At 42.2% G+C, this 27562-nt stretch overlaps 1 long non-coding RNA gene across 1 annotated transcript in view; it reads left to right on the forward strand.

Annotated features, from left to right (window-relative positions):
* Positions 1–4358: 4358 nt before the first annotated feature.
* Positions 4359–27562, forward strand: part of LOC146346845 (uncharacterized) — a 99783-nt gene continuing 76579 nt past the window's right edge. The window contains exons 1-2 of the long non-coding RNA XR_014789831.1: positions 4359–4443; positions 10520–10633. This is a non-coding gene — a long non-coding RNA (uncharacterized LOC146346845). The remainder of the gene's footprint in view (positions 4444–10519; positions 10634–27562) is intronic.

Genomic DNA, 27562 nt, shown 5'->3' on the forward strand with positions numbered 1-27562 from the left:
TTATGAACTAAATGTAATCTGTAGCATTTCTGAGAGACACGGAGTTGATTCACACATGCGTGTGCCTCAACTGGTTTTTCACCACTTGATGTTTGACACTGGGCTGGCAGATGACTCCAGTGCAAAAGATTGCATTTGAGGTGACATTGATTAAAACAGCATCTGTGTTGTTAGATCTGTGATGCTCTCATAATCTCATTCAAGTTATCACTTTCAGTCATCAAGTGATGATTATGCCTGTGTGAATAAGTCTATTATTGTAGCATTTTTCTGGCTGGCTATAAGGTGGCAATGGCTGCCTACCACACCTCAGTGGTGCAGCTAGGTAATTTTAGACCCTGGACCTAACTGTGTTATGGGTCCCTCCCACTTTAGATGGCCACGTCTGTTACTTCAGTTGTGAAGCATGCAACTTTTCTCCTCACATCCTGCCAATCCACACTTTATATCTGCATCGACATTCCTGATATGTTGGAACAGGGGTAGGCAATGTGGTGCCCATAGGCACCAGTGTGTCCCTGGACAACTTTCTTGGCACCCACCAAGGTGCCCCACCCCTCCCACTTTTAAAAAAACTAACACATTTACTTATCAGCGGGTGGGACTGCTATGAAATAGATTTCTTTGGTGCTGAAAACTGTGGGTTCAAAGGAGTTGTTTAGTGTGTTGGGACTCAGACTGCTTCAGCCTCGTAGTCAGTCTTTTGGGCAGGTTGCTTGTCCTTTGCCATGCCTCCCATGGCCATTTTGTGGCCACCACCATTTTGTTGTGGTGCCCAGGACAGTTTCTCAAATTGCCAGATGTGCCCATGGCCCAATAATTGCGCTCACTTCACATGCCAGCAAGGTTATGCTCAAAATCCTACAAGCTAGGCTTCAGCAGTATGTGAACCAAGAACTACCAGAAGTACAAGCTGGGTTTCGAAGAGGCAGAGGAACTAGAGATCAAATCGCCAACATTCGCTGGATCATGGAGAAAGCAAGAGAATTCCAGAAAAACATCTATTTCTGTTTCGTTGACTCCGCTAAAGCCTTTGATTGTGTGGATCACAACAAACTGTGGAAAATTCTGAAAGAGATGGGGGTACCAGACCACCTTACCTGTCTCCTGAGAAACCTGTACGAGGGTCAAGAAGCAACAGTAAGAACCGGACATGGAACAACTGATTGGTTCAAAATTGGGAAAGGAGTACGACAAGGCTGCATATTGTTGCCCTGCTTATTTAACTTATATGCAGAGCACATCATGAGAAACGCCGGGTTGGATGCATCACAGGTCGGAATTAAGATTGCTGGGAGAATTATCAACAACCTCAGATATGCAGATGATACCACCCTTATGGCAGAAAGTGAAGAGGTTCTAAAGACCCTCTTGTTGAAGGTGAAAGTGGAGAGTGCAAAAGCTGGTTTGAAACTCAACATTAAAAAAACTAAGATCATGGCATCTGCCCCCATCACTTCCTGGCATATAGAAGGGGAAGAAATGGAAGCAGGGACAGATTTTATTTTCTTGGGCTCCAAGATCACCGCAGACGGTGACTATAGCCATGAAATTAAAAGATGCTTGCTCCTTGGGAGGAAAGCAAACCTAGACAGCATAGTAAGAAGCAGAGACATCACCTTGCTGACAAAGGTTCATATAATCAAAGCTATGGTTTTCCCAGTAGCAGCGTATGGCTGTGAGAGCTGGACTATAAGGAAGGCTGAGTGATGAAGAATGGATGCTTTCGAACTGTGATGCAGGAGAAGACTCTTACGAGTCCCCTGGACTGCAAGGAGGTCAAATAAGTGAATCCTAAAGGAAATTAACCCTGACTGCTCATTGGAAGGACAGATATTGAAGCTGAAGCTCAAATATTTTGGCCACCTAATGTGAAGAGAAAACTCCCTGGAAAAGACCCTGAAGCTGGGAAAGATTGAAGGCCAAAGGAGAAGGGGATGGCAGAGGATGAGATGGCTAGATAGCATCACCAATGCAATGAATATGAACTTGAGCATACTCCGGGAGAGAGCGGAGGACAGGAAGGCCTGGCATGCCATGGTCCATGGGGTCACAAAGAGTCGGACACGACTGAATGACTGAACAACAACAGCAAGGGAGCAATCCTGTGTCCCCTAGACAGTGTCTGGGGAACATAGGATATTTCCTTTTCCTGGATCTGAACTCAGAGGCAGGGCTCTGAGCCAGGAAATTGCACTCCCCTCCTGCTCCCTGTCACAGCCAGGGCAGAAAGAAATGCACCAGCAGCTGCTACAACCTCTCAAACGCGAGCTCTTAGGGGGCGAAAGGTGGGGGTTCCTGGGGGCAGGGAGGGGAGGAGACTGGGGACGTGGGACTATGAGGCATCCCCAGCTGTCCCCAGCCTCCTTCCCTCCCCCTCCCTGAAGCCTTCGCTAGACAGGTGAAATCACCCGTCAAGCTAAAATGGAGAGTGGGAGGCGCAATGTGCTTCGTGCTCTGCATAGGATAATCATAAGCCTCCAAGTTCAGAGGGTTCTGAGTAGCCCAGGCAGATCCCATAAGATTGCGCACTTAAATCACAGCGCCATCATGACTACAGGATGAAAATGGAGTGGGTAGTCATTTGGGGGCCCCCTGGGTTGCAGGGCTCTGGACTTTAGCCTCAAGGCCCTAATCCAGCTGCCCCGTTGGCACACCTAGAAGAAACAGTGGCTACGGCACTCGCCCATTCCAGGAACAGAAACAGAACTGTGCACTGCACTTAGTTGCCAGGCAGAGGAATAAGGCTACATAATTCCTTATATGTTTATTTCTTATCAGTTTTATACTCTGCTCTTCAAAAAGACTTTCCCCAAGGCATCTTACAAGTAGCAATAAAATACAACCCCCCCAAACATTAAAACCACATAATCAATAAAAGCAGCATAAACCGTTTTTGAAAGTACAATTATTAAAAGGCCTCAGAAAATAAGAAGGGTTTCTCCTGGTGCCAAGAAGATAACAAAGGAGCTGCCAGGCGAATCTCCCTAGGGAGAGCATCCACCAAGTCCAGCACCACCGCAGAGAACGTCCACTCTCGTATTGCCACCTGCCTCACTTCAGTTGGCAGAGCCCCCGGGGGGAAAGTCCTCTGAAGAAGATCTTCACATGCTTAAGACAAATGTTGCAGGGACAGGACATCACACACATTTCTGAGTTCCAGCACAATAGGTTGGATCCAGGGTTTTCTCCTGCCAGCAGGAGCTGTCCATGAGTAGACCCCTTCTCAAGAAGCTCCATCCAGTGGGAAGTTGTGGAGATGATTTTGCCAATGCCTGCCTCTCTTTGCTGCCCCGAGGTCACCTCACACAGTGTTCTGGAGGGTCCCCCAAACCTCTAGAACAGGTTTTCATGGGGGAGGGGGGAATAGGGAACTCCAGGGGGAGGGCAATTGGCCAATAATACCTCTTCCTCTTGGATCAGAAGTCTATTGTGGACAGAAGGGCACTTCTTTCTGCAGGAGGCAGACTCTGGATCCAAGCCATAGATTTGCACAAGATTTGCATATGCTAGTCAATATGTATAGATGCAAATTTAGAAATAATTACTACAATTTGAATAGAAATACAATACATAGTGAGGAAGAATATGAGGAAGACTACGTGTCTGCTCAGTCTGGTGTCCAGGTGCTGTTGATGGTTGACTTCAAAGTCCCTGCTCTCCTTCTGATGGCTCTCCTTAAAGCAGACTCAGATGGGGTAGCCCTTCAAACAGGGGACAACTTCAAAAAGAGGACTGCCCTTTAACAGCTCTTCCAATACAAGTCTGTCTTCTGTAAATTAGGACACCTGGCCACCCTACCAGAACTGGACTGCAGATGAGTGCTCAGATGACTGAATGCTTCTCTAAACCAAAGAAATAAAATAAAATAACCTGCACATAGAAACCTAGCATGTCAGGGAGGAGTTCTAGTTTAATCTACTTCCTGACCCCCTTCTTTCCTCGACTGTGCGATCACAGGAATGTAGGAAGCTGCTTTATACTGAGTCGGGTGATGGGGCCGCCTAGCCCAGTATTCTTGATGGCAGCAGCTTGAGTGTTTCAGGCAGAGGTTTTTCCAAACCTACTGGAGATATAGGATTATACCTGGGATCACTGGCATGCAAAATACGTGCTCTCCCACTGAGCTACGGCCCCTCTACTCGTGTTTGTGCAACATGCCCAGCTTACAACTGATGTTATTTGTCTGACAGAGAAAGGGGAAGCCATGCTGCTCCTCCACCCTGTGAAGCCCAGCATGATCTGAATGGGGCCTGAGGCCTAAACATGGGCTGTATAATTCATATGAGAAGCCACGTACACACATTAGTTCCTTGTGTGTTCATTACTGTTTAACTTGTGCAAACTTAGAAATGTTTGGATAAGGAACGAGAACAGGCGACGGATAAGACCACCAGTCAATAGCAGATCTAACAATGCAATCCTATCCATGTCTACTCAGAAGTAAGTAAGTAATTGTGTTCAATGGCACTCCCTGGGTTAGTGTGTATAAAACTGCAACCTAAATTTCTCTTTGCCATTTTATGTACAATTTATTACAATATTGCTTGCTCTCTCTCTCTCTCTCTCTCTCTCTCTCTCTCTCTCTCTCTCTCCACAGTAAGGAAATACCTGATTTACAGGAAACATATTTTAGCAGGCTCTGAAAGCATACTGTTCATATCTGTTGCTGTAATGTAAGCACACTTTGGTAGTTTTGGCAGTGTTTAGAGGAAAAGTAAACACATGTTTCCCAGGTTTTTAATGTTCATATAAGTAATTTATTCTAATCAACATTTTTATTGGATTTAGATTTAAAAAGAAATAAAATTTTAAAAATGCTTCTCCAAGAGAATGAAAAGAAAAAGAAAACCTGTTGTTTATAGAAAAAAGAACGTTGTGTGGCGAGCAGAAGATACTAGGTGACATCACTTCTACCTGAAGCAATCTGAAGCAATCTATGCCATATGCCATGTCTGATACATGTGGTAGAGCCTACTTGATTCAGAGTGAGTGGTTCATGCTCTCCTGTGACAAGTGTCATAGCCTTCGACCATGTGCCAAGGGCTTAACTGATTTCCTATCACAGCTGGGCAGTCTTGGGCTAGGATTGATGGCCTCCCAAATGTTCTACAGAGCTCCACGATCTAGCCCAGTGGTGGGGAACCTGTCTTAGCCCAAAGGCCATGTTCAGTTTTGGAGAAGCTCTTGGGGGCCACATTCCTGTGGTGGGACTGAAGGTGAAAAGGGTGGGACCCAAACCACCAAAATTAGCAGCATTTGTTTATTTATTTATTTATTTCATTTCTATACTGCCCAATAGCCAAAGCTCTCTGGGCAGTTCACAAAAATTAAAACCAAAGAGCACACAATAAAACAAAATAAAATATATAAAACATTAAAACCACAGTGTATCAATACAACTTATATAAAACCAGAATAAAACCCAGCAACAATGCAGAGATTTAATATACAGATTTGAAACAGTAAAGCTAAAAGTCTAGAAAGCTAAAATGCTAAAATGCCCGGGGAAAATAAAAAGGTCTTCACTTGGTACCGGAAAGAATACAGTGTAGGTGCCAGGTGAATCTCACTAGGGAGCTCATTCCACAGCGGGGGTGCCACAGCAGAAAAAGCCCTATTAGTAGGGATGGTGGAGAATTCTGCCACGGATTTCAGTGAGGCCCAATGCCAGTGCATTCGGCCCCCCGAAATCCGTGGCGGAACGGCCTTCTGCCCCCTGCCCCCCGCGGAATCCCCCCAGGACGGCACTTACCTGGGGTGGATGCGGCAGATGTGGCGGCGGCAGCGGCTGCCGCCGCCATTGCTGTCCTTGCAGCCGTGAATTGAATTCTATCAATTCAAGATAGAAATGTGTTTCAGTTCACAGAAATCATCACATTTCTATCTTGAATTGATGAAAACTAGGAAAATAAAATGGAGTTATATTTAGTGAAGATAAGAATAAAAAACATCTTCTAAAGGAAGCAATACAAGTGATTAGCAGTGGGCAGAAATGGATAATTTTGTGAGGATGTTTTGGACCATTTTACTGGAACAAAGTAACATTCTGATAACTTTGCCAAAGTTTTTATCACAAGTCTTTTTAAAGCCCCCCACCCATATTTTCCTCATCTAAGGTTGTAGTTTATTTTCCTGCATTAGGGAACCCTAACCTAAAGGAAAGCTCTTCTTGTAAGTACTTAACTGTGCCTTAAGATCATCATTGGAGGCACCAATGGAGGCCCTTCTCTGAGTACCCCCTCAATCTGAAATACAGAGGGTGGAGATGAGGGAGAGGGCCTTTTTGGCAGTAGCTTCCTGGCTCTGGAACACTCTCCCTCCAGAGTCTTGCCTGGTGCCTATATTACTGTCTTTTCAGTGCAAGGCATAGATGCTTTGGTTCTGTTGGGGTGGGCAACTTCAGGGGGTCCAGGGCTCACTTTCCATCCTGGGACCTCCCTGTGGCTTCATTCCTGCTACTGCACTGACATTTGGCTTCACAGCCGCAAAAAAGAAAAAGAAAAAAGGATGATTTGCTGAATTTTGTTGGCACACCACAATGGAGGCTTTAAAGGGCCACATTTTGCTTGTTTTCACGCTAAACGCATTCCTTTTGCAGCCTCTGTTGCAGTTCACTGATGAAATTTGGTAGGACACTGCTGATTTTTTTTTTGCGGCATGCTACCAAATTTCAGTAGTGCGGTGGCAGTGGGGGCCACAATAGAGGCTGGGGGGGGCATGTGGCCCATGAGCTGCCTCTTGCCCTGTCCTAGGTCTTTTAACTTTTTTGTAACGTATTTCAATATGTTTAAAAGATTATTTTAATATCTTTTAAAGATTGATATTAATATTACTAGTCTCTGTTTTGATGGCAGTTGGCTGGTATTAGCCCTTAGAAGGTTATTTTCACTCTTGTTATATGTCCCGGTTGCTGAGTGTGGTTGGTGGTCATTTTATTCTTTTTGTTGGAGCTAGATTTTAGTATTAAATTTGGTTATATTACTGTATTTTATGTTGTAAAACACTTTTTTAAAATGTAGGGTACAGCCCTATGTATGTTTACCTGGGAGTAAGCCTCATTGTATACAATAGGACTTCTGAGTAAACATGCATAGGATTGCACAGTTAATTGCTGTATGTCACCCAGAGTATGCATGTTATGAGGTGACTAAAAATATAATAAATAAATAATTGTCTAGCATTTAATGAATACTGATTACTTATTCTTCCAGTCGGCTGGAAATCTTTGTGACATTAAAATGACAACCATAGGCATTTTGGCATTTTGTTCTTATATGGCAGCAATGGGTAGACTTCAGGCTTAAAGGATCTACTTTGTCTTTTGCAAGATCCACCAACCAGATCCAAATGAAAAATAGCAGCTTAGGCACCAGACTTACATTCAATGTTAAGGAACAGGGTACCCCAAGCATATACTCAATCCAGAAATGTGTTTTCAGTTTCGGAACGGACATTACTGTTTTTTCACCCACAAAGCCACTCCTACTTTTCTTCCACTCAAGCATTCTTCATTTAAGAAGCCTAATTCGGGATGGAGGAGCCTTTTTCATTTGTTACTATTGGGAGTCAGACACCTTTACTGATCTACAGCAAATCACTCCGAGATCTATCAGTAGATCCCAATCTACTTTCTTCCCACCCCTGTTATATGGCTTGTCTCTAATTACATCAGCCATTTTTGTCACTAATGTATAAAGCTTAATTGTTTGTTTGTTTGTTTATTTATTGTATTTTTATCCCACTCCTCAGCCAAAAAAGGCTCCCGGAGCAGCTTACAATCAATGAGCAAAGATGACAGCAAGCTTACAATCTAAAAAAGACACAACACACAAGGAAAAGGCAATGGGGAGGGGAGAAAAAAGAGTTAGGTAGACTGTCAGCAGGGCTGGTGGGATGGCCCTGTTCCCCCCTCTCATCTCCCAAGGGAGGGGCAGTCCAACTGGAGCAGGCCCTGATGTTCCCTTTGCCTGCTCCCTCACTCCTTCTTCTTCCTCCTCAAACCTCATATTGGGTGCAACGTGGCTGCTATGACTTGGAGCATTCCAACTGGAGGTCAGCCTATATTAAAGGTGCTATGGCCTTTGAAGAAGCACGAGTACAGAGAGAAAGGGAGAAACGAGCTCAGTGGAAGGCATGTCAAGCAAACCCTCACCGTGACCGCCTTCCACCTGGAAACCTATGTCCTCACTGTGGGAGGCTGTGTAGATCCAGAATCGGCCTTAACAGCCACCTGCAGACCCACTGCTAGAGATTAATGTGTTGATTGACCTATCTTCTGTCTAATCCTTTTAAAGAGCTATCTATATAGACTCTATCTTTGGAAGACAATCTTACTCGGTCACGAGTGATCGCCATGATGACTTGGATTTATGACCATAATAGGCTTGTTTAAAATAGAGTTTGTATTTCTTTTCTAACCAACAAGATAATGGTCATCACTAGTAGTAACCCCGCATCCCGCAAACATACTTAGTCTTTCCATTTCATTCCATCCAAGCCCATACTATTTTAAACATGATCTGTGGTTTGCTAGTAGTTTGAAATTCTCATACCTCATTGCATAAATTAATGAACCAGCTTGCACCTCATTACTCTCTGAGTTAAGCATAATTGCCACTTGAAAGATCATGAAATGATCATTTCATTCTGGCCAGTCCATTGTTTTTATCAAACAGAGAAAGCCTTCTTGAGAGTTGCACTTTGACATTTTCATTTGGATACCATACTGATTCAAAGAGAGTCGAGATATCAACATTAACAAATTGCAAAAGTCATAATTTTCTTCAAACAGAGATCGAGAAAATAAATCATAATTTTCTTCTATCTGGGCTCAAGTTAGATGAAGGAACTCATTACCTTAAGAGCTTGTCCGTGTCCATTAGCTCTGTCATTGTTTTTCCTCTTGGAACTTCCACAAATGTCTTTCATGTCTGACTCCTTGTTACAGTGTGAAGAAAACAACATTTACACTCGATCCAGTGACTCTTGTGGGCATACATAGGTCAAGCGTGCACTGCATAAGCTGTGCATGACCAGAAATTTCCTTATTCTCCTCTGCGTTAGACACTGGCCCACAGTCTCTAACACAGGTACTTTCTCCTACATTCATCTTAAAAAAAATAAAAAATCTTAAGTTCTTTTCATCCCCAGTATGAAGATATTTATAAATTTTGGTAAATTTGATAAGCATTTGGGTAAATTCTTATAAAAAACCAGCTACAACAAAATTCAAATCTAACTGCACCAGCCAAATATAAAAGGTACAGCTATTCCTACCCTGGAGAGCAGCATGTCTGCCATATAGCTGTTAAAGATGAGGAGCCTGCAAAAAGAAAGAAAAAAGAGAGAGGTGACAGCCCTATTTCAGCAGTAATGTGGTTGAATGCATTGACACCCAAACTCTGTTGAAGGCAGTAGGCCTCTGTATACCAGTTACTGAGGTACACGAGTGGGAGGGCGCAATTGCACTCATGTACTTCTTCTGAGCTTCCCACAGGTAGCTGGTTGGCCACTGCGTAAACAGAATGCTCAACTAAATGGGCCCTCCCCTTGGTCTGCTCCAGCAGGGCTCCTCTTATATTCTTATATGCATAAACCCAGACTTTTAAGAGCTAAGTATTCAAAGCTTTACCCCTGGATGGATGGATCTGTCAGTTTAATTTTCTCCAACAATCTTAAAAAAAATTTTTTAAAAAATCTCGCATACTTTCCATCTTGAATATGAAGCAATTCATGAATTCTGGTAATTCTTATCAAAAATGAGCTGAAACAAAATTCTCACCGATCCCTAGATAGATGGTTACCTCAATCATTCCTCAGTACTGCAGAGCATGGAGCACCCTGAATGGGGAGTGACAACACAATGTGTAACAATGATACATACAAAACATATGTAGAAATAACTCATGTTTTTTTTAATGTATCATTGTTATACATTGTATTGCCACTTTCTAGTAGTAATAATACTCACTTTACTCACTTGTTACAGGCCCTATTGACTTTGCCTGTTGTTGTCTTGTGCTTCGGGGACCCTCTCCTTTGTATTTGTCAGCACCCTGCCTGAACAGAGCCTTACAAGCATATTGGAGCTCAAGAATACCTCTTGCACACAGATGCTGCTTACATCTCCAGTAAGCAAAAGCTTCCCATTCATGGAAGTGGAGGACAAATCAGTACACATGAAAGAACATGTGTATGGATCAGGTTCCTTCACTGAGATGAATGGCACAATTCCCACAATTAAATATAATCAGCAAAAATTAAATACATTCCTAGTACTATGAAAGGGCAGAGTCCAAACTACCCCACAGCCAACTCTAGAGTAGTAATCAGCTGGACAATGTTGCGGTCTGACTTTGTATGGGTGCTAATAGTAATGGGTGCTATCAGATAGCATCAGATTAGTACTATCAAACAGTGACTGGTGCTATCCATGTATAACTGGATCAAGGTAACAGGTTTTTTCCCTAGTTATTTTAATTATTTACTACATTTAACTGTTGCTTTTCTTCCACAGAAAACAAGGTGGTATACACAGAGTTTCCAGGGCAATCTCCCATCCAGGAACTGACCAGAGCCAGTGCAGGAAGGCTGCTGCATCGTGTGACTTTAGGCCACAGCCTGAGACTAGGTAATTCATTATGATTTTGTATGGTTACCTTTTTGTACTATTTGTTGTTCACGCTTTCCTTCTCCTTTAGTTCTGTCACAATGTTTGGACTTCATAGACATGGAAGTCAATTACTATTCATGCCTACAAAGAGCTTTGCAGTGTCCATTTACTGTTACAACAACCTGGTGAGATAAATTAGGTTAACTTTTCCCAGGGCCACCTAGTGAGCTTCATGATCAAGCAGGAATTTGAACCTGGGGGTGTCACATCCAAAGCCAACACTCTTCAGTTTAAACTGACTTGCATAATGTGCTTTATTGCACCTTGGCTTTGGTTTCAGCAGTTCGCATTCATTTAGTTGTTGTTTTAAGATATAGGCGATTCTACTCTCTAGTGAACATCAGTGGGAACTTCAGTGTTTGCTAATACTTCACTTCTGTGGCAACTGTCATGCACAGTTGCATTGTGATTTAATTATTTCCATTCATTCTGTTTCACATATAGGATATTTTGATGACATTAACTATTGCTTAAAAAGGCCGCAAACCATTGAGCATTTCTGCTCAGATTGAATATAAATCTAGAGTTCTAAAAATTATACTTACCTTATAAGAAAGATTTATTTATTTATTTATTACATGTCTTATAAACCCAGTTCCTTAGGTGTCATAGAAAATAAATCAATTAAAAACGTAACAATAATACAATAAAAAATCCAGTAATAAACCTTAAAAAGCCAACCTTGAATAAAATTCTCTCTCTCTCTCTCTCACACACACACACACACACACAGAGAGAGAGAGAGAGATAGCGAGCGAGCGAGCATGCTGTAGAAAGTGTTTTTGGACAGGACGAAAAAAATCAGAGTTGAAATTATACTGCCATATAGCCTTTATATGAGTTCTTCTCATTATATATTTATTGTTTCTTCACTATCAAAAATGATCATTATCAGTGCTGTTTTCACCTGCCTTTCAAAACCAAATGCCTGTTATCTTTTCTTTGCTTCACCCGGATACATTCTATAGTGCACATAGTTAAACATAACATGATAAAATGTTTATAGGAACAGCATATTTTTCAAGGAAGCCTGCCTTTCCCCACTCTTTATGCGGGAAAGGCATATGCAGCCTGAACCTTTTCTTTTCCATTTCAGTGATGGGGCAAGCAAGTAGTTCTTTCAACAATTCATGTGTGTTATACCTGTGAATCGGCCTGTTGTGTTTAATGCTTTAGTCGTTATAGGATGGTACTTATACATGCTTCCTCTCCTGAAGAACCTCTACAACTACCAGGTCAGTGCCAGGGAATCCACATGGTCCTAAGGCACAGAGCCAGTAGCTATGAATTGGCACAGATATACAGGAGTAGCTGCTCACATGAGTGGTCTACATGCATGAGAAGTGAATCACTGGAGGAGCCCACTCATGGCAGAATGCAGTGACAGCTTCTATTGATGGGGTGTCCTGAGGATGCAGAAATCCTCAGCTCACAAGTTCTGCTACTGCATCTTCTTCCTACTCATGCATATAGTCTGCTTGTGCATGCTGACATCTATCCATATCAGAACCAATTGATCAAATATGGATTAGCTCCTCTTATGCATTTCACTTCCCCTCGAGTTTCTCTAGCATGCCCTGGTGATCTGGGGTTTGTGCTCATCTGCTGCTTCCTCTCATTTCAATAGGAATTGCAGCAGCTATCATTTGTAGTCATAAATCTATAGGGACCCTCTTGGGATGAGAACTTTGCATTCCAGAATGTGGGGAAGAAATTAATTTGGTTCACATTTTAATATGAACCTACCTAATTCACACTTCCTGTACAAATATGTGACCTGAAAGGCAGTTCATCTGTAGGTGTTTGTACTTTTCCAAATGTTGTGATGCACTTCTCCAGTCAAAAACTGTACAAAAATGCATATATTAGTGAAAATAGCATACCAAAATGCATTATATTAGGGGAAATTGCTTGCACAAATGTGCATATTAAGCAGAATTGCATGCAAAATGTGTATATTAGCAGAAACAGTGCATACAAATTATTGTGAGGACTTAAACAATGTACACGGATAGAAAATGGGCCCAAACACATTTAAGATTAGAAAAATGAGAAACAGTCAGAAACCGAAATGGGCAGATTTGTCTATCCCTACTCACCTCCCAGCTTTATATCTAAAAAAAGAAAGAGAAAAATGTTACACCTTTTTTTAAGGTGTAAAAGATATTATCTTTTCATCATTTCGTCAGAAATCTATACTAGTGCTCTTTGTAACAGGGTGTCCAGATCTGACATAGAGTTCTCGATGTTCAGGGTTAAATTTAAATCTACATTGCCTGGTTACCAATCTCTGCAGTTGTACCCAGGCAAGACTAGGAAAGATTGATGGTTGTGATTGTGAGATTAATCCTGTAATGTTTACAAGACTCCTGAGCTGAAACCTGGTTGGTCATATCATGCTATCCAGAGAAGGCCGCTTGGCTTGCCAGGGTAATTTCTTCTGATGCAGTAAATAACTAGGCATAATGAAAATACTCTGATGTATTCTACCGGCTGATTGATGCTCTGCATGCGATACAGCACAAGCAGTGCACTTCCTATCACAAATTTACATATACAAACCAGTCGAAGAAGCAGGATAATGTCAGCATCCTCCAGAAGCCCTGGGATGCTACACAATTTTATAGCAGTTATGAATTACTGTTGACCTTTCTGGCCTCTTCCACCAGTGTGTTAGACGAAAAGCGTATTGAAAGTCATTAGTCTGAAGCAGTCATTCTTTACATAATTATGGCTATTTGTGTGGGAGCACAGATCGTGTTTCTTTTTATTGTTAAAAAAATTAGCATTAGAGAAATCACTGCTGCGAATCTCTAGTAAATCTGTTACTCTAAACACACATTTTAATAAAAGCAAGACAACATAATGCTTTTGACTTCTCTGCAGTCTAGAAATGGATGTTTCTGACATTAGGTGGAATCAAACCATGGGCGGGCTGGTTTGTTTGGCATCTCATGGTTTTAAGAAAGAAACGAACCCCTCAATGTTTTCACGCTGCCATTTAAGCAGAATGTACTTGCTGACTTTTTCAAGTTCAAAATGAACAAGTAACATTCTGCCTGAGGATAAATGGCTTCCCAAGTACGAATATGGATAAAACCTTTTGAAAACCTATAGTTGCATTTGCTAAAAAAAGACTATCTTTCATACTAAATATGTGAATAATCAGGCATTCAGCACATCCGTTGAACAGAGCTCCTTATTATCATTTGCATTTTAATGTCCTTAAAATTATTACACGAAGGGAAATGTTTTTGATACATTACAGCATTTCTTCTAAATGTGTGATTATGTTAATGGGTTTTCAATCAGTATCCTAGTCTGACACCATAAGAAAATTTATGCAAAGTTCATACCCTGTCAGGGCCTTTAATCAGGACCATTTATTAGACCCCTGCCTTCTTTGATGGTTGCTTCTCTCTTTATTAAATATACTGACTTGGCCATCTGAAGAAAAGGACAATAAAAGGTTACTGGGGATGAAAGCACGGATGCTATTTGCTCATGTTTCCTTTACAGACACTTCTTCAATAATTAAGGAAGGGCTTTCTTTGGCCTTTTAGGCGTTTGAAGTGCATATCAAACATAACACTTAGTTCTTGTTTTTATGGAATGTTTAATGCACAGAATTAGTCTTCTTAAGCACAAGGATACTGTTAACGTGGAAATGGTAGCAGAGTGTTTCCAAGAAGCAGCTTTCACAGAAAATCGCAATTCAGCCTAGTCGTTTTGTGAGGAAGATGGAAAACAGCATTTCAATAAAGTCTTCTCATTTGTTTCTTATTTGGACCCTTCTTATCATTTAGCTTGTCCTTTTAGGCAACCTTCCCTCAGCCCGACATATGTATGTATGCATGTATGTATTTATTGTACTCTATTCAACTCAGTGGTTGATCGAGAAGCATGCAATATCGGAAACTGTTTCTTTCTTTCATTCTTTTACAATAGACTCATTTGTTGTTTTCAACAGTTCATTAATATACCACAGAAGAAGAACCTGAACAGCACCTTTTTCCCTATGTGGATTACATGCAGAGCAAAACACACAACAAACCAAAGCTCTAGCTAAGTGGTATTGACAGCCTGGGGTTTGGATACAAATTCAATATGAGAAAACAAACTCACTTCAATGAAATACAAATAAACAACAAATTCCGTTTTAACATGTCTAAATAGGCTGTGGGTGAGTGACAGGCTTGGGTCTCATAGGAAAGCCATTAGTAAAGCATTTGATAGGAAAACATTTGATTTGAATGTGAGTACCACTTCCCCTCAGGGGGTGATCTGAGTGGTAGACTGGGGATTCACAGGCGCCCTTTTCACTCTGAAATGCCTGCTGGGCTATATCATGGTAAATGAAATTTGTAGGTTCTCTTAATACTAACAAGTATCTAACTATATCATTTATTTAGAAGGCATGCTAATTATCTTGGGCCACTGATGTTCATTTTCTCATTCTGCCAAAATATATATTTAAAAGTTTTACTGATGAGCACCTGGGTCAATTTTATGTCCAGTTCTCCTCCTCAAATATTGCTTCATTAGTTTAATTATCAATATTTATTTTTATGGAAGGGGGGAAAGGGAATTCATTATATTTCCCCACAAGCAATTGGCAAATATGAGACAAAACAACAAAATTGGCGAGCTGACATTGCCACAAGAAATTAGTCATATCAACAGTGACCTAATCTAGAAAGTAAAGTTTTTTGGACACTAATTGGAATAGTTTTCTGAAATATTGATTCATATGCTGATTTGCTGTGTATGTAACAAACTGTTTATTAGAGTTTTAATGACAAATTTACAGTGCTTTTGAGAATATCAACCCTGCTCTTTTCAACAAAAGTAGCTCTTCTTGTTGTTGTTCAGTCGTTAAGTCGTGCCCGACTCTTCGTGACCCCATGGACCATAGCACGCCAGGCCTTCCTGTGTATATGTTTCCCTGAAGTTTTTTTTCTTCTTTAAGACACAGTTGTACCTGATGCTTCTCACAGTACACTCCTGTCCATGTCTACTCAGAAGTAAGCCCAACTGAGTTCAGGGAGACTTACTCCCAGGTATGTCTGGATAGCATTGCAGGATGCATATTAAGAAGTTGTAATTTAGACTTTGGTATATACACAGTTAAGGGGCCCCAATATTCTGTGTATATACCAAATATTTAATATTTTAATATTTTAAAAACATTTGCATCCTGCCTTTTCTTAAAAAGTCCAAGGTGGCTAACAAATTGAAAACAATAAACAGAATGAAAAGTGATGAAATCAAACAGAAAACAGTACAAGGAGCTCAGGCACATGCACAGTTCTCTCTTCACTTTATCCTCACAACAACCCTGTGAGGTAGGTTAGGCTAAGACATGGAGACTGGCCCAAGCTCACCCAAAAAGCTCCAAGGCTAAGTGGGGATGTAAACCTATGTCTGTCTGGTCTTAGCCTGACACTGTAGCAACCATACTGCACTGACTTTCAAGTTATATATTCAAGCAGTTTATAAACTGTTGTGTTTTCAAGGTTGGGCTCACAGGGCCCAAACCACTATGACATGCTGTTGCAGAAACCCCACTGAAATAAATGGGAGGTGGGCTAGATCACAGACAGTCTTGCCAGTCGGTTCAATGAGGTTTGCCCAGGTGGACTTCCTGGTCGACTGTGCTCTTAACTAGGTAAGCAGCAGCCAAGTCAAAGAGTTAAATGTGGAAGGCTCATCTTCTGCATTGGCCAATGGGGGAAAATGATGCTGAAGTTAACGTAGGCAAACCAACCTTTCAATAATGGTATCATACTTAATTGTATACCTGTGTTTCTGAACTATCTCATCAGCATTAGGAATCAGCTTATCTTGCTTGCTGTTGATCTATGAAAGAAGCAAGCAGGCTAAACAGCCCCAGCAACGCTTCCTAGTTTGCAACTATGAATGCACAATACACACGTGTAAGAGGATATCATCTCATAATACAATGCATCATTCGTAACTAAAACGGGTCATTTGTTTGTTTTAAAATCCTCCTGTTTTTCTATCGCCAAATAGCAACCATCTTTTTGCCTTTGCTTCCTAACACTCAGGGAAATCAAAACAACCAAGCAAGCTCACAAATAAAAACCATCTTTACTCTCCTTGGTATGGAAAGCAAAAGGATACAGGAGTCCTATAAAATAGATCTTTTATAGCACAATACAGTAAATTACTTTGATCAGCTGCCTGTATAAGGTGTAAGGGTGTTTAATAGGCATAAGGTGATTTCTGAGCCTATATAAATATGTATGCTATATAAGGTGTAATGTAAATAAACATCTGTAGTTTTATATATTGCCCACACACATGCAGCCTGCATATATTAAGGGTCGCCGAGAAAAAGGCAAACAATATAGATGAAAATCAGCCTCTGTAAAAGGCAGCCATCCCATGATTCCATCTGAGCCAATCACTTAACATATCATTCATAATGCTAGCTTGCTCACATCATCCTCACCCTGTCAGCAGCATCCTTCATTTTCTCTTGCTTCTCAGTTCCAAGAAAGTGGAACCACTGTATCATTTACTGTCCACGACCCAAGTTGCTGATTTAAGGGCTTACGTTTGGGTTAATTTCCTCCCCCTCCTCTTCTTCTCAGAGTATTCTGCTCTGTTTTCTGGTTTTTGATACAAAACAAAATTAACTTTGAGAAAGATCATTTTGAGCATGCAAATATTTCACCATGTAAACCTCTATCTCCCATTGTATAATATAATGTAAATGTTTTAAATAATTGAAGTTCTTTCCCCACCTCCTTTAAAATTACCCATTCTTTTAACAAAGAAAATCTTAAAAGACAGGACCTATGTCTGAGGAGATTTTTTTTTTCAAATCCCCACAGAAATCTTCAGAAGAAAACACATACATACACACATGTTTATTGTACCGCTTGAAGAGTGTCATTATTTTTCTTAATGAGTTCTAGACATGAAAACCTGCTTTATTTTTCAGGACTCTCTAGTGTTCTTGCTGCTATTATTATTATTTACAGTGGACAATGATGGCCTTCTGTCTTAAAACCTAATCACTACTGCCTATTAAATTTGGGTTTCATATGTTGCTGGAGGTAGAACTGATTATCATAGTGAATGAAATACTTGTTTGGTGTATTCCCAGAGGGCAAAAAGCCATTCTTCAAGGTGATGCATCTCATTTGAGGAATACATTAACAATTGAAGGCAGTTAAAAAATACATGTGAACTCCCAGTGAGGCAAACCTGAAGCTGACCATATATATATTTACTGACCGGCTGTTGCCTCATGCAGAGAAGAAAATGATGATATGGAAGACTGGTTTCTGCATCGTGTGAGACCTTAATTTACAACTCTAATGTGGCAAGGATATCAGAGCTACTTAGAAAATATTTAGGATTTAACGCTCTGTATGGGTTTCAGGTGACTTTTGTGCCTTCGAAGGTTAAAGGGAAAAAAGTAAGAGCAAAGGTAAGGCTCACCAACATTAAAGGTCAAGTCTGCGACTGAAATTAGCTTCTCATTTCAAGGTTGTGGAACAAAATATAAAGAATAAGACGGATGAAGCTCCCAAGCCACATGGAGAAAAGTTTTATTTATTTTTTTCTTCCAGGAAAGAAATATAGCAAGGTCCTACTTGAAATCAATTGTTATTCATAGGAAAGGCCAGGTCACAGTATGATTATATTATCTGGATTAACACCCGCAGCATAGGCTGAAGAAGCTGAGTAAATGTCCTCTTGGAGGATGGATGTAGCCAAACATTGTTGTCAACATCGTCTTTTCTTATCTCAACATTTATTCATTCATTTATTTATTTATTTGGCCACAGACAGTTTCTAGTGTCATATGTAGAAAGAAGGAAGGAGGGGATCTAGAAATGTGAATTTCCCTATAGATTTAAATGTGGATATGTTTGAAATTTGAATGCATGTTTTGCCAATAGTGAACAGCTGAATAATAAAAACATAATAATCCTATCTATATGTGGGAATAAGTCCCACTGAGCATAGTGGGACTTCAGAGCAAACATGCATAGGGTTTTACTGTTAAAAAATTAATCAGTAAAAGGGGAAATCATTCCTATTCTCTTGTTTTACCTGCTGTGGCACAAGCAGAAGTTAGCTTCACAACAGGGTAAACAGTGGAGACCAGTTTTGGCTCTCTCTCTCTCTCCCCCAGTCTCCCTCCTCTTAAATTATTTTCTGTTACTGCAAACCTTGTGGTTCCCCCCCCCCCCCGCATGCTGATACCTCTTCTGTGCATCGATGGTGCTGTTGTGGCTACATAAGGATCAGCACTCAGATAATAAGTTTGCTGTCAGCATATAGAACAGCTTCCTGTGTTTGGTGAAAAGGGGCAGTGCTTGGTCCAACCTCTCACTAAATCCCCTTGAAATGATTATCACTACACTTCTTTTCCTAGTACAATGTTGCACTAGCGGCGGTAGGAGCTAATTGTTTATGTGCTGGACCCAGATGGCTGGATAATGCCATTGCTTTGCATTGTGGGAGAATTAAAATAAGGGTGGCCGCTTACACATAGCCAAAAAAGATAAAATGCACCTTCCAAAAAGAGGAGAGAAGAGGATAAAGATTTGTATGAAATGTATACATGCGGATTTATATGTACAGGTTCACATTCAGAAATAATTAGTATAATTTAAATAAAAGTACAATGCATTTCACCATAGTGCAGAAGACTGAGACCCGGTTTGCACAATCGCCATCACCCACCATGGCTTATTTAAGGTTGCAGTGCATGCCAGCTGCCATTGTGAATATTCAAGCTCTGGTGGGTGTTTGCTGTGGCTTATCAGGATGTGTAAACCTGGGCAGGGTGGCATGTTGCTGTGGGTAACAAGCCACCAGAAACCATGGGCTGCAATAGGGTTCTGGGGTGGCTTGCTAACCATAGCAACAAGTCACACTGGCCAGGTTTGAACGTCACGATAAGTCACAGTGACTGCCCACCCCAGCTTGAATATTCATAGTGGCAGCTGGCATGTACCGCAACTCACTGTGGCTTATTTAACTAAGCCACTGGCAATCATGCAAGCCAGTCCTGTTACCAGGTGTGACGTGGGCTTGCTCAGTCAGCTGTCAAGATGCTAAGTGTGATGGGCAACTTCAAGGCCTCTGCTTTCCCTTCTTAATGTGCTTGATCTTTAAACAGGACTTGGACAGACATCCTCTGAAACAGAACACACCTTCAAATAGAGGACTGTCCCCTGACAACCCTTCAAATAGAGGACTGCCCTCTATAAAATAGGACACATGGCTACCCTAATTTAAAATGCAAGTGCCAGTGAGTCCAGCCATGTGAGGCTAGCAGGCATATCCGTGCCATCGCTGGGCCACCTGATCCTGCTGTAGTTGGGTCTCCCACCCACTCTCTGCTGCCTGGAAAACCTACAAGGGGGACGTCCACTGAAGACACTTTGCCCAGGGGCCCTTCAAACCCGGTCCACATTAATGTTACCTTGGAGTATTAATTCTTTCCAGTTTGGTGTAGTGGGGAGAATGTTGGCTTGGATAGAGATGCCCAGATTGCTATTTTCCCTCAGCTGTAAAGCACACTAGGTGGCCATAAGCAAATCTAATCTTCCTTTGCATGGCCAAACTGAGGATCAGTAGGAATTTTCCAGTGTTTTGTACTCTAGAAAAGTGCAATACAAATGTTTAATAAGGATAACAACAACAGCCATGATGCAAACCTGATCCTTTTCATAGTAAAACTTCATGCGGTGCAAAACATCTTTCCTACAGTACTTGATCTTGGAATGACTCAAAAAGACACATTCCTGCCAACCTCTTCAAAGCTGCCATGTACTCAAAGAGCTTTACAATTTCCAGTTGATTTCCCTAGTGTACTTTGTAATGTTCTGCAATAATGTTTGTTTTGGGAGCACAACGCCCATTCCGAGCGTTAGGTTTGTAAGTCCAGTTTTTGTAGTGTCTGTCAATACTTAGTCAGCTATATCCTTCGTTGGGGGGAGGGGGGAAAGAGCGGGGAAAATAGAGAGTTGAACTGAAGACCTTATTCAATAGAAAGATAGAATCTTAGGGACCGGAGCATATAATAATGATGTCACTTCAATGTGCTTCAAGTAGAGGAATGAGAGGTCTGTCCATTGGAGTGAATACCATGCAGAGCTGCCCAGAAGTACCCAGTGAAATTTTCCTCAGCCTCTGCACCCCTAAGCAGGGGATCCTCTCTACCTCCTCTCTTGTAAGAACTATTGGCCCCTGGCCCAGCCCTGCCATATTTCTCACCATAGTTATACAAGCACTGGTGTCCTTGTGGGGGGAAGTGGCAGGGTCCCCAACATCTCATCTGCCCCAGGCCCCATCAACCTTCTGGGTGGTCCTGACATCACATGGACTCATTTAAGGGCCAAATTAGATGAGATGGAGAACCTGAATAATCTCTCCTATAAAACGTAACCATGTAAGGGTGGGTTAATTAGGGTTGTGGTGCTAGGGGAGGGGGTTAGATTAAATCTTTACAACATGTTTTTATCCCCCTCCCCCCGCAGGCTGTTTTTGCCTTGTTATGGAAATCAATTGTGTATCTATAAGTTTCCCCTAACTGGGCAAAGAGCAGCTTTGGGAAGAAAAATGGTGCTGAAGGGGAAAGGGTTAACCCCACCCCCCAAGTCCACTGTCCCAATCTGAATCAAGTTGCCTCCCCCTGCTGCCATGACAGCAAAACATTTAAAGCAGACCTTCCCAACTTGTCATCCTTTAGATGTGTTGGATTACAGTTCCCATAATCCTTGCAGATGATGGGAGTTTATTGGCCATGCTGGCTGTGGATGATGGGAGTTTTAATCCAACATATCTTTGAGGGCACCAGGTTGGGGAGAGGCCGATTAAAAGATATGAGAGTGCTGATCATGGATTTCCAACATCTCACTCGGTTTATCCCTTACTGTCAGGGGGGAAGAGAAAAAAATTGGTAACATCTTGAAAACTTTGGGAAGGACCATAGTTCAGTGGCAGAATACATGTTTTGCGTGTAGAAAGCCCTGGGTTCAATCCACTGCATCTCCAGTTTAAAAGGCTTTGAGGTAACTAGGTTGGGAAATGTGTTTGCCAGTGACTGTAGCCAGTCAGAGTAAACACGACTGGATTAGACTAGAGCTGGGTTTGCATGACTGGGGAAGGATAATAAGCTTATTTTCCCGTCCTGCGCATGCCAGTTGCACGCTGCTTCATTATCATAATTACGTGGCATGTTTGCCGTGTCATTCCAGCCCGGCGAGGGTGCGTGGCAGGTGGGTTTACAAAACACCCCACAACCCATGGTTTGACATGACAAAACGCACCTGGCAAGGATAATTATGGTAATGTTATGTTGTGCAACTGGCATGCGCAGGGTGGGAAAATACGCTATGATGGTTTATTTTCTTTCCCTGATCGTGCGAACCCAGTCTAGATAGGCAATGGTCTGATTCATTATAATGCAGCTCCATATGTTACACAAGCTCATCCCTTTGGTTTACATTTCAAACTAAAGGCATGCCTCAGTACCATTTTCTGCAACAATTTTTGTACCAAGGAAATGATTCCTGAGTACAGAATATAAGCATATAGCAATAAATTTGAAGAGCACTGTGACAAAATCACAATGCTTGCTATGTGGAGTCTATATGAATGTGTATATGTATTTGCTGTGTTGAATAGAACCTGGGTAAGTTAGGGTTAACTGTTTGGTAGTGAGTGAGTGAAAGGTGTGGGGGGGCTTGTGTGTGTGTGGGGAGGGGGGAGACTGAGTTTATAAAAGGCAGAAGCAGACAGTTAGTTGGTTAGATAGATAAGGTTGGGAGATAGGACCTTCCGGTTTGATGAAACTACATGTAGATAATGAGGTTGTGGGAATAGGAGTTAGAAGAAGTAGTCAGGGTAAGACTGAGGGATTAATTATAAGATATAACATCCCTTGTATTAAATACACTTTAATTTGTTTGTTTTTAAATTATAAAATCCCACATCCTGTTCATCTTTCTGTGCTACCAATAGTGTTCATATTTCCTGGATACTTCTCCTGGTTGGGGAAAGGGAACCAATTAGGCATATTGGGTGTCTCTTTTACCTGGTGAATTTAGGGACTGAAGCTTGTGGGACAGTCCCAATGCAGAGGCAGACAGACCTGAGGGTGTCATAAGCACCAACTGGTATAAATCCTTTCCCTGTAAAATATACATGAGCAGTGACTAAGAAATGATTGGGCCGAGTTTGCTCACATAGATTGGAAAGGGCGGGCTTTCCAATGGAGGATATGCCTATCGTTTCATGGAGGAAGGAAAAAGGAAAGGTTCCTCCTGTGCAAGCACTGGGTCATTACTGGCCCCTAGAGGGATGCCACTTGCACTGGCGGTTTCATGGCAGACTGTAGCAGGGTGGTTTGCCATTGCCTTCCCCAGTCGTGACTACCTTTCCCCCAGCAAGCTGGGTACTCATTGTACCGACCTTGGAAGGATGGAGGGCTGAGTTGACCTGAGCTGGCTATCCGAGACCCGGCTTCCGCTGGGATCGAACTCAGGTCATGGGGAGAGTTTTGGTTGCAATACTCCCGCCTACCACTCTGCGCCACACGAGGCTGTTGAGGATAAGGGTATAAATGGCTACTAGTCATGATCGCTATAAACTACCTCCAGTATCGGAGGCAGTATGACTTTCAATACCAGTTGCTGGGGGAGAGGAGCAAGGGAGTGCTATTGAACTCACGTTGGCTTCTCATAAGCATCTGGTAGGCCACTGTGGGCTGGACTAGAAAGGCCTTTGGTGTGATCTCTCAGGGCTCTTCTCATGGAATGTGATTTCTATAAATGGCCATGCTGATGGATGCTATATTCACATCTTTTGTATTTGGGAATTGCCTCTTGCAATCACAATATGTCATATTAAGAAACCCTTAGTTTATCCACCTAAGCACCCCCAGAGATAAGGGACGTTGAGGAACCACAGGTGCTATACAAACAAGGGCCCACAGAACTTTATACAAAGCACTCTCTGTAGGGCTAAACTGGGGTCTTTCTGGACGTTTTCATCTCATTAATCTCAGAACATATGTCAATATTGCCCTGCTCCCCAATGCATACTCTGTCATATAGAACAGTTAGAACCATGTTCTTCCAGCTGTGAACTGGAAATAACTTGGGATCAGGCAGTGATTATTCTGCATAAACGTGACCTCTTGGAAAAGTCGTTTAATGTAAGCCATTGCTGCAGTCATCTGTGCTATGATGCAGATCAGCTGGAATGCATCTAGTGCATATGAACAATAGCCGGTATATAGTCTAGGGGATGGAGACTTTGGCCACAATTCAAAGGGGCACAACACTTTCCATGTACACACCTGACACTTCCCTTTTCTTTTAAAGATCTCTCTCTCAGTTTTTAGACAAGTCCCAACCAGTTAGAAGCTGGTGAACTTGAAGATTATTTGTGTTCCGATCATATTCAATAAACATTTCCAAGGTTTAATCTGCTTTTACCTCTATGTGACCCCTGAGAGTTGCAGTACTTTGACATTTTTTGGATATCAAATAGACGTTTGGCTTGAGCATCTATTGTCAAACAGTTTGCAACGTCATGTATTTAAATACATCTTTTCAGGTGAATAGTAACAGATTTCGATGGAATGTATTTTTTCTGATAGTAAATCTACCTGGATTTTCTATATAACAAATGGGCAGAACATACGCATGCACATCTAGGGTCAGAACATACGCATGCACATCTAGGGTCAGAACATACGCATGCACATCTAGGGTCAGAACATACGCATGCACATCTAGGGTCAGAACATACGCATGCACATCTAGGGTCAGAACATACGCATGCACATCTAGGGTCAGGCTCCGGGCAATCAAGTTCTGGATCCAGGAAGCTGGGTGTCAGTTCAAATGGGTCAGAGACAAGTGCACAGTCAACACCAGGCACGGGTGAAATTCTAGAATGAAAATCAGGGGAATCACATTAGGCCAGGGATGGGGAAGTCCAACTTTCATCAGGCACTGCTAGCATTAGTGGTACAGCTAGGTAATTTTAGACCCTGCATGTCACAGTTTTATGCAGTGGAGGCTGGTGGCTCCAATATCAGTGGGGTGGTGAATCCAGTCCAGGTTTCAGTCAGAACCAGTCAGCACCTTGGATAGCTCTTTTAACGTTCTGACTGGTTCTTAATGAAACCCGGAGTGCATTCACCACCCCACTGACATTGATGCCACCAGCTTCCACTGGTTTTATGCCCCACCCCCTTTATACAGTCATTTGTATTACTTCAGTTGTGAAGCACGCAACTAACATTTATCTCCCTGCCCCCCATTCCATGCTTTAAGTTTTCTTCTGCATTCCTGATAGGTTAGAACAACAATATTTTTGCCAACCCGATTTAAAAAGGAATTCTCTGAGCATGTGCAGTTCTTCATTTTAAACTCACGTAAATAATGTCACCACAATGATGACAGGAATACAATGGAGTTTGCTTCTGCACCTGCCATTCTCTAGGTAAACATTTGCCTCCCCCCATGCGTCATCCAGGCCTAGATGAATCACTGCCAGTATGTTAGGTTGATGGGAGTTGTAGTCCAACAACATCTGGAGGCTCACAGGATCCCCACCCCAGACATAGGAAACTGGTTCTAGCCATCGGGGAGAGCTAACTGAATGCTCAGATGGTGTCCTCGAAGCACAGAACTCAGACCGCCAGGCCTGCACTGGAAATGGTGCTGGAGGTAAGCACCTGACTGTTGGAAGCCTGGACTCATATTCCTCCTGGTTCTCTCTCTCTCTCTCTCTCTCTCTCTCTCTCTCTCATTTTACCCCCTAAATAATATTCCATACTGGTTAATGTTCAAAATGGCTGATTAAAAGGAATCAGAAATGCAAAATGAAACCAATTTATATTATATATAAAACCAACAGTATTAATAGGTCAAAGCATGTCAAGCTTCTCTCTCTCTCTCTCTCTCTCTCTCTCTCTTCTGGTCTGGAGCTGTTGTAGAATAGCAGTGAAGTGAATGAGCTATATGCTGGAAGTCCCCGGCAAATCTTACTTCAGCCATATGTGACCTAAGGCTAGCATGAAGAGCACAATCCTTATCATATGCCTGTAAAGTCAGAAGGCAGTCGCAGTGAGTGCAATGGGGCTTATTTCTAAGTGACCATGCACAAGATTGTAGCCTAACAGTGCAATCCTATGCTTGTCTACTTGGAAGTCAGTCCTATTGAGTTCATTGTATTCCTACTGCATAATACAGATGGATGTGTGTGTGAATTGTGTCTACTCAGAAGTCATTCCCATTAAATTCAATGGGGCTTAGCCCCAGATAAGTAGTATAGGACCATTAAGCATTTCAGATTCCACCCCTACCCCCCAAGTACCTTACAGAGCTGCTGAAAGAGCTACTGAGGTAGTGCATGCAGAACACATAAGAAATGTGTTCATTTTATTATGTATGCATGTATGTATGTATTTCATTTCTATCCCGCCTAATAGCCAAAGCTCTCTATCAATAATAAGCATCAGCATCATTAACCTTTCCCTGTATTATTCTAGCCTCCCTCACAGCAGTTTGAATGAGATTGCCCTTGCCATTCCATTCATCCCACAAACAAGTAATGGATTCTGATGTTAACTGTGTACACCAGAGGTCCCCAACATTTTTGGATCCCTGAGCACATTTGGAAATTTGAGGTGCTGCTGTGGGCACTACCACAAAATGGATGTGGATGTGGTTATGGCTAGCCACATAATGGCTGCCGTGCGGGCCTGGCTTGTCAAAAGTGAGCTAAAGAGGTGGTGGTGTGGGGAGAGAGAAATAGTGACATTGGAGACTGGGAGGGAAGGGGAAACAGCAAGGCAAAGAGATGGTGGGGAGAGAAAGAGCAAGGCTAGAGGTAGATTTTTGTGTGTGCAAGGGCTGTGTACTCTGTTCAGTTCTGGTACTCAGAACAAATCCCTGGGCTTAGAATTCTTTAATTCTAAGTGTATGTCTTATGCACCTGGCTTTGGTTCGTGGATCAAGGGGTTCTCTAGTGAAAAAGGAAGTAGATTCCACAAGCCTATGACTGTACACCAATCTAAGGACATGAACCTGACTTTCCACACTAAAAAGGGCTGATCATTTGCCCAGGTTGTTTAGAGAAAGGGTCCAGTGCCGAGATGCAAACCATTTGCTAAATCCTTTTGAATCCACACTCTCAGATTAACGCATCATGGAAGTAGACCAGGGGTGTCAAACCTCTATCAGCTTGAGGGTCAAAATCAATTTCAGAGAAGTTCTCGAGGGCCATATTCCAGGTGGGTGGGGCGAAAGAGAAGAGGAGTGGGGCCAAAGACAAAAGGGGGCAAGGCCAGAACACCAGCATATTTTAGCATAAAGCGCTTACTGCCAGTAACTAAACCTTAGGAGAGGCATTTCAACCTTTCAGAATGGAAAAAAAACCCTGTGTGAAAGCTGGGAAACCACCAAACTGGTGGCGAGGGGAAAGGGGGTGGTGCCAATGAAGGGGGTGTAGCCATCTGGGGAACACCAGAGGGTTGGGTTTAGCCCATGGGCCTGAGGTTCAACAAACCTGAAGTAGGCCCATAGAAAGGGCCGGCAATCCACGGCTGCAATGATCTCTCTTCCAGGTTATGGGACAGCATTGCTTGCCCCACTGAACTAGTGCTGTGCTGAAAATTTCTCCCACATTTTTTTCAATCATTCTCATTCAATATGATAGAAAATAAACTGCTTTTGGAAAGAAATTCAAAGGTGGAGAAATTTCGCAGAAATTCTCATGGGCTGGTTTGGGGTTCTTGTGCTTACCTGACTTATGAGGTGGCTGAGGAGTGTGTGCAAGTGTCCTGCAGACTCCTCGGCTTCCCACACTTCAGCTAAA

The sequence above is a fragment of the Heloderma suspectum genome, chromosome 4 (genome assembly GCF_057233095.1).
Source record: "Heloderma suspectum isolate Gila_16-S chromosome 4, 16-S_ref, whole genome shotgun sequence".
NCBI lineage: Eukaryota > Metazoa > Chordata > Lepidosauria > Squamata > Helodermatidae > Heloderma > Heloderma suspectum.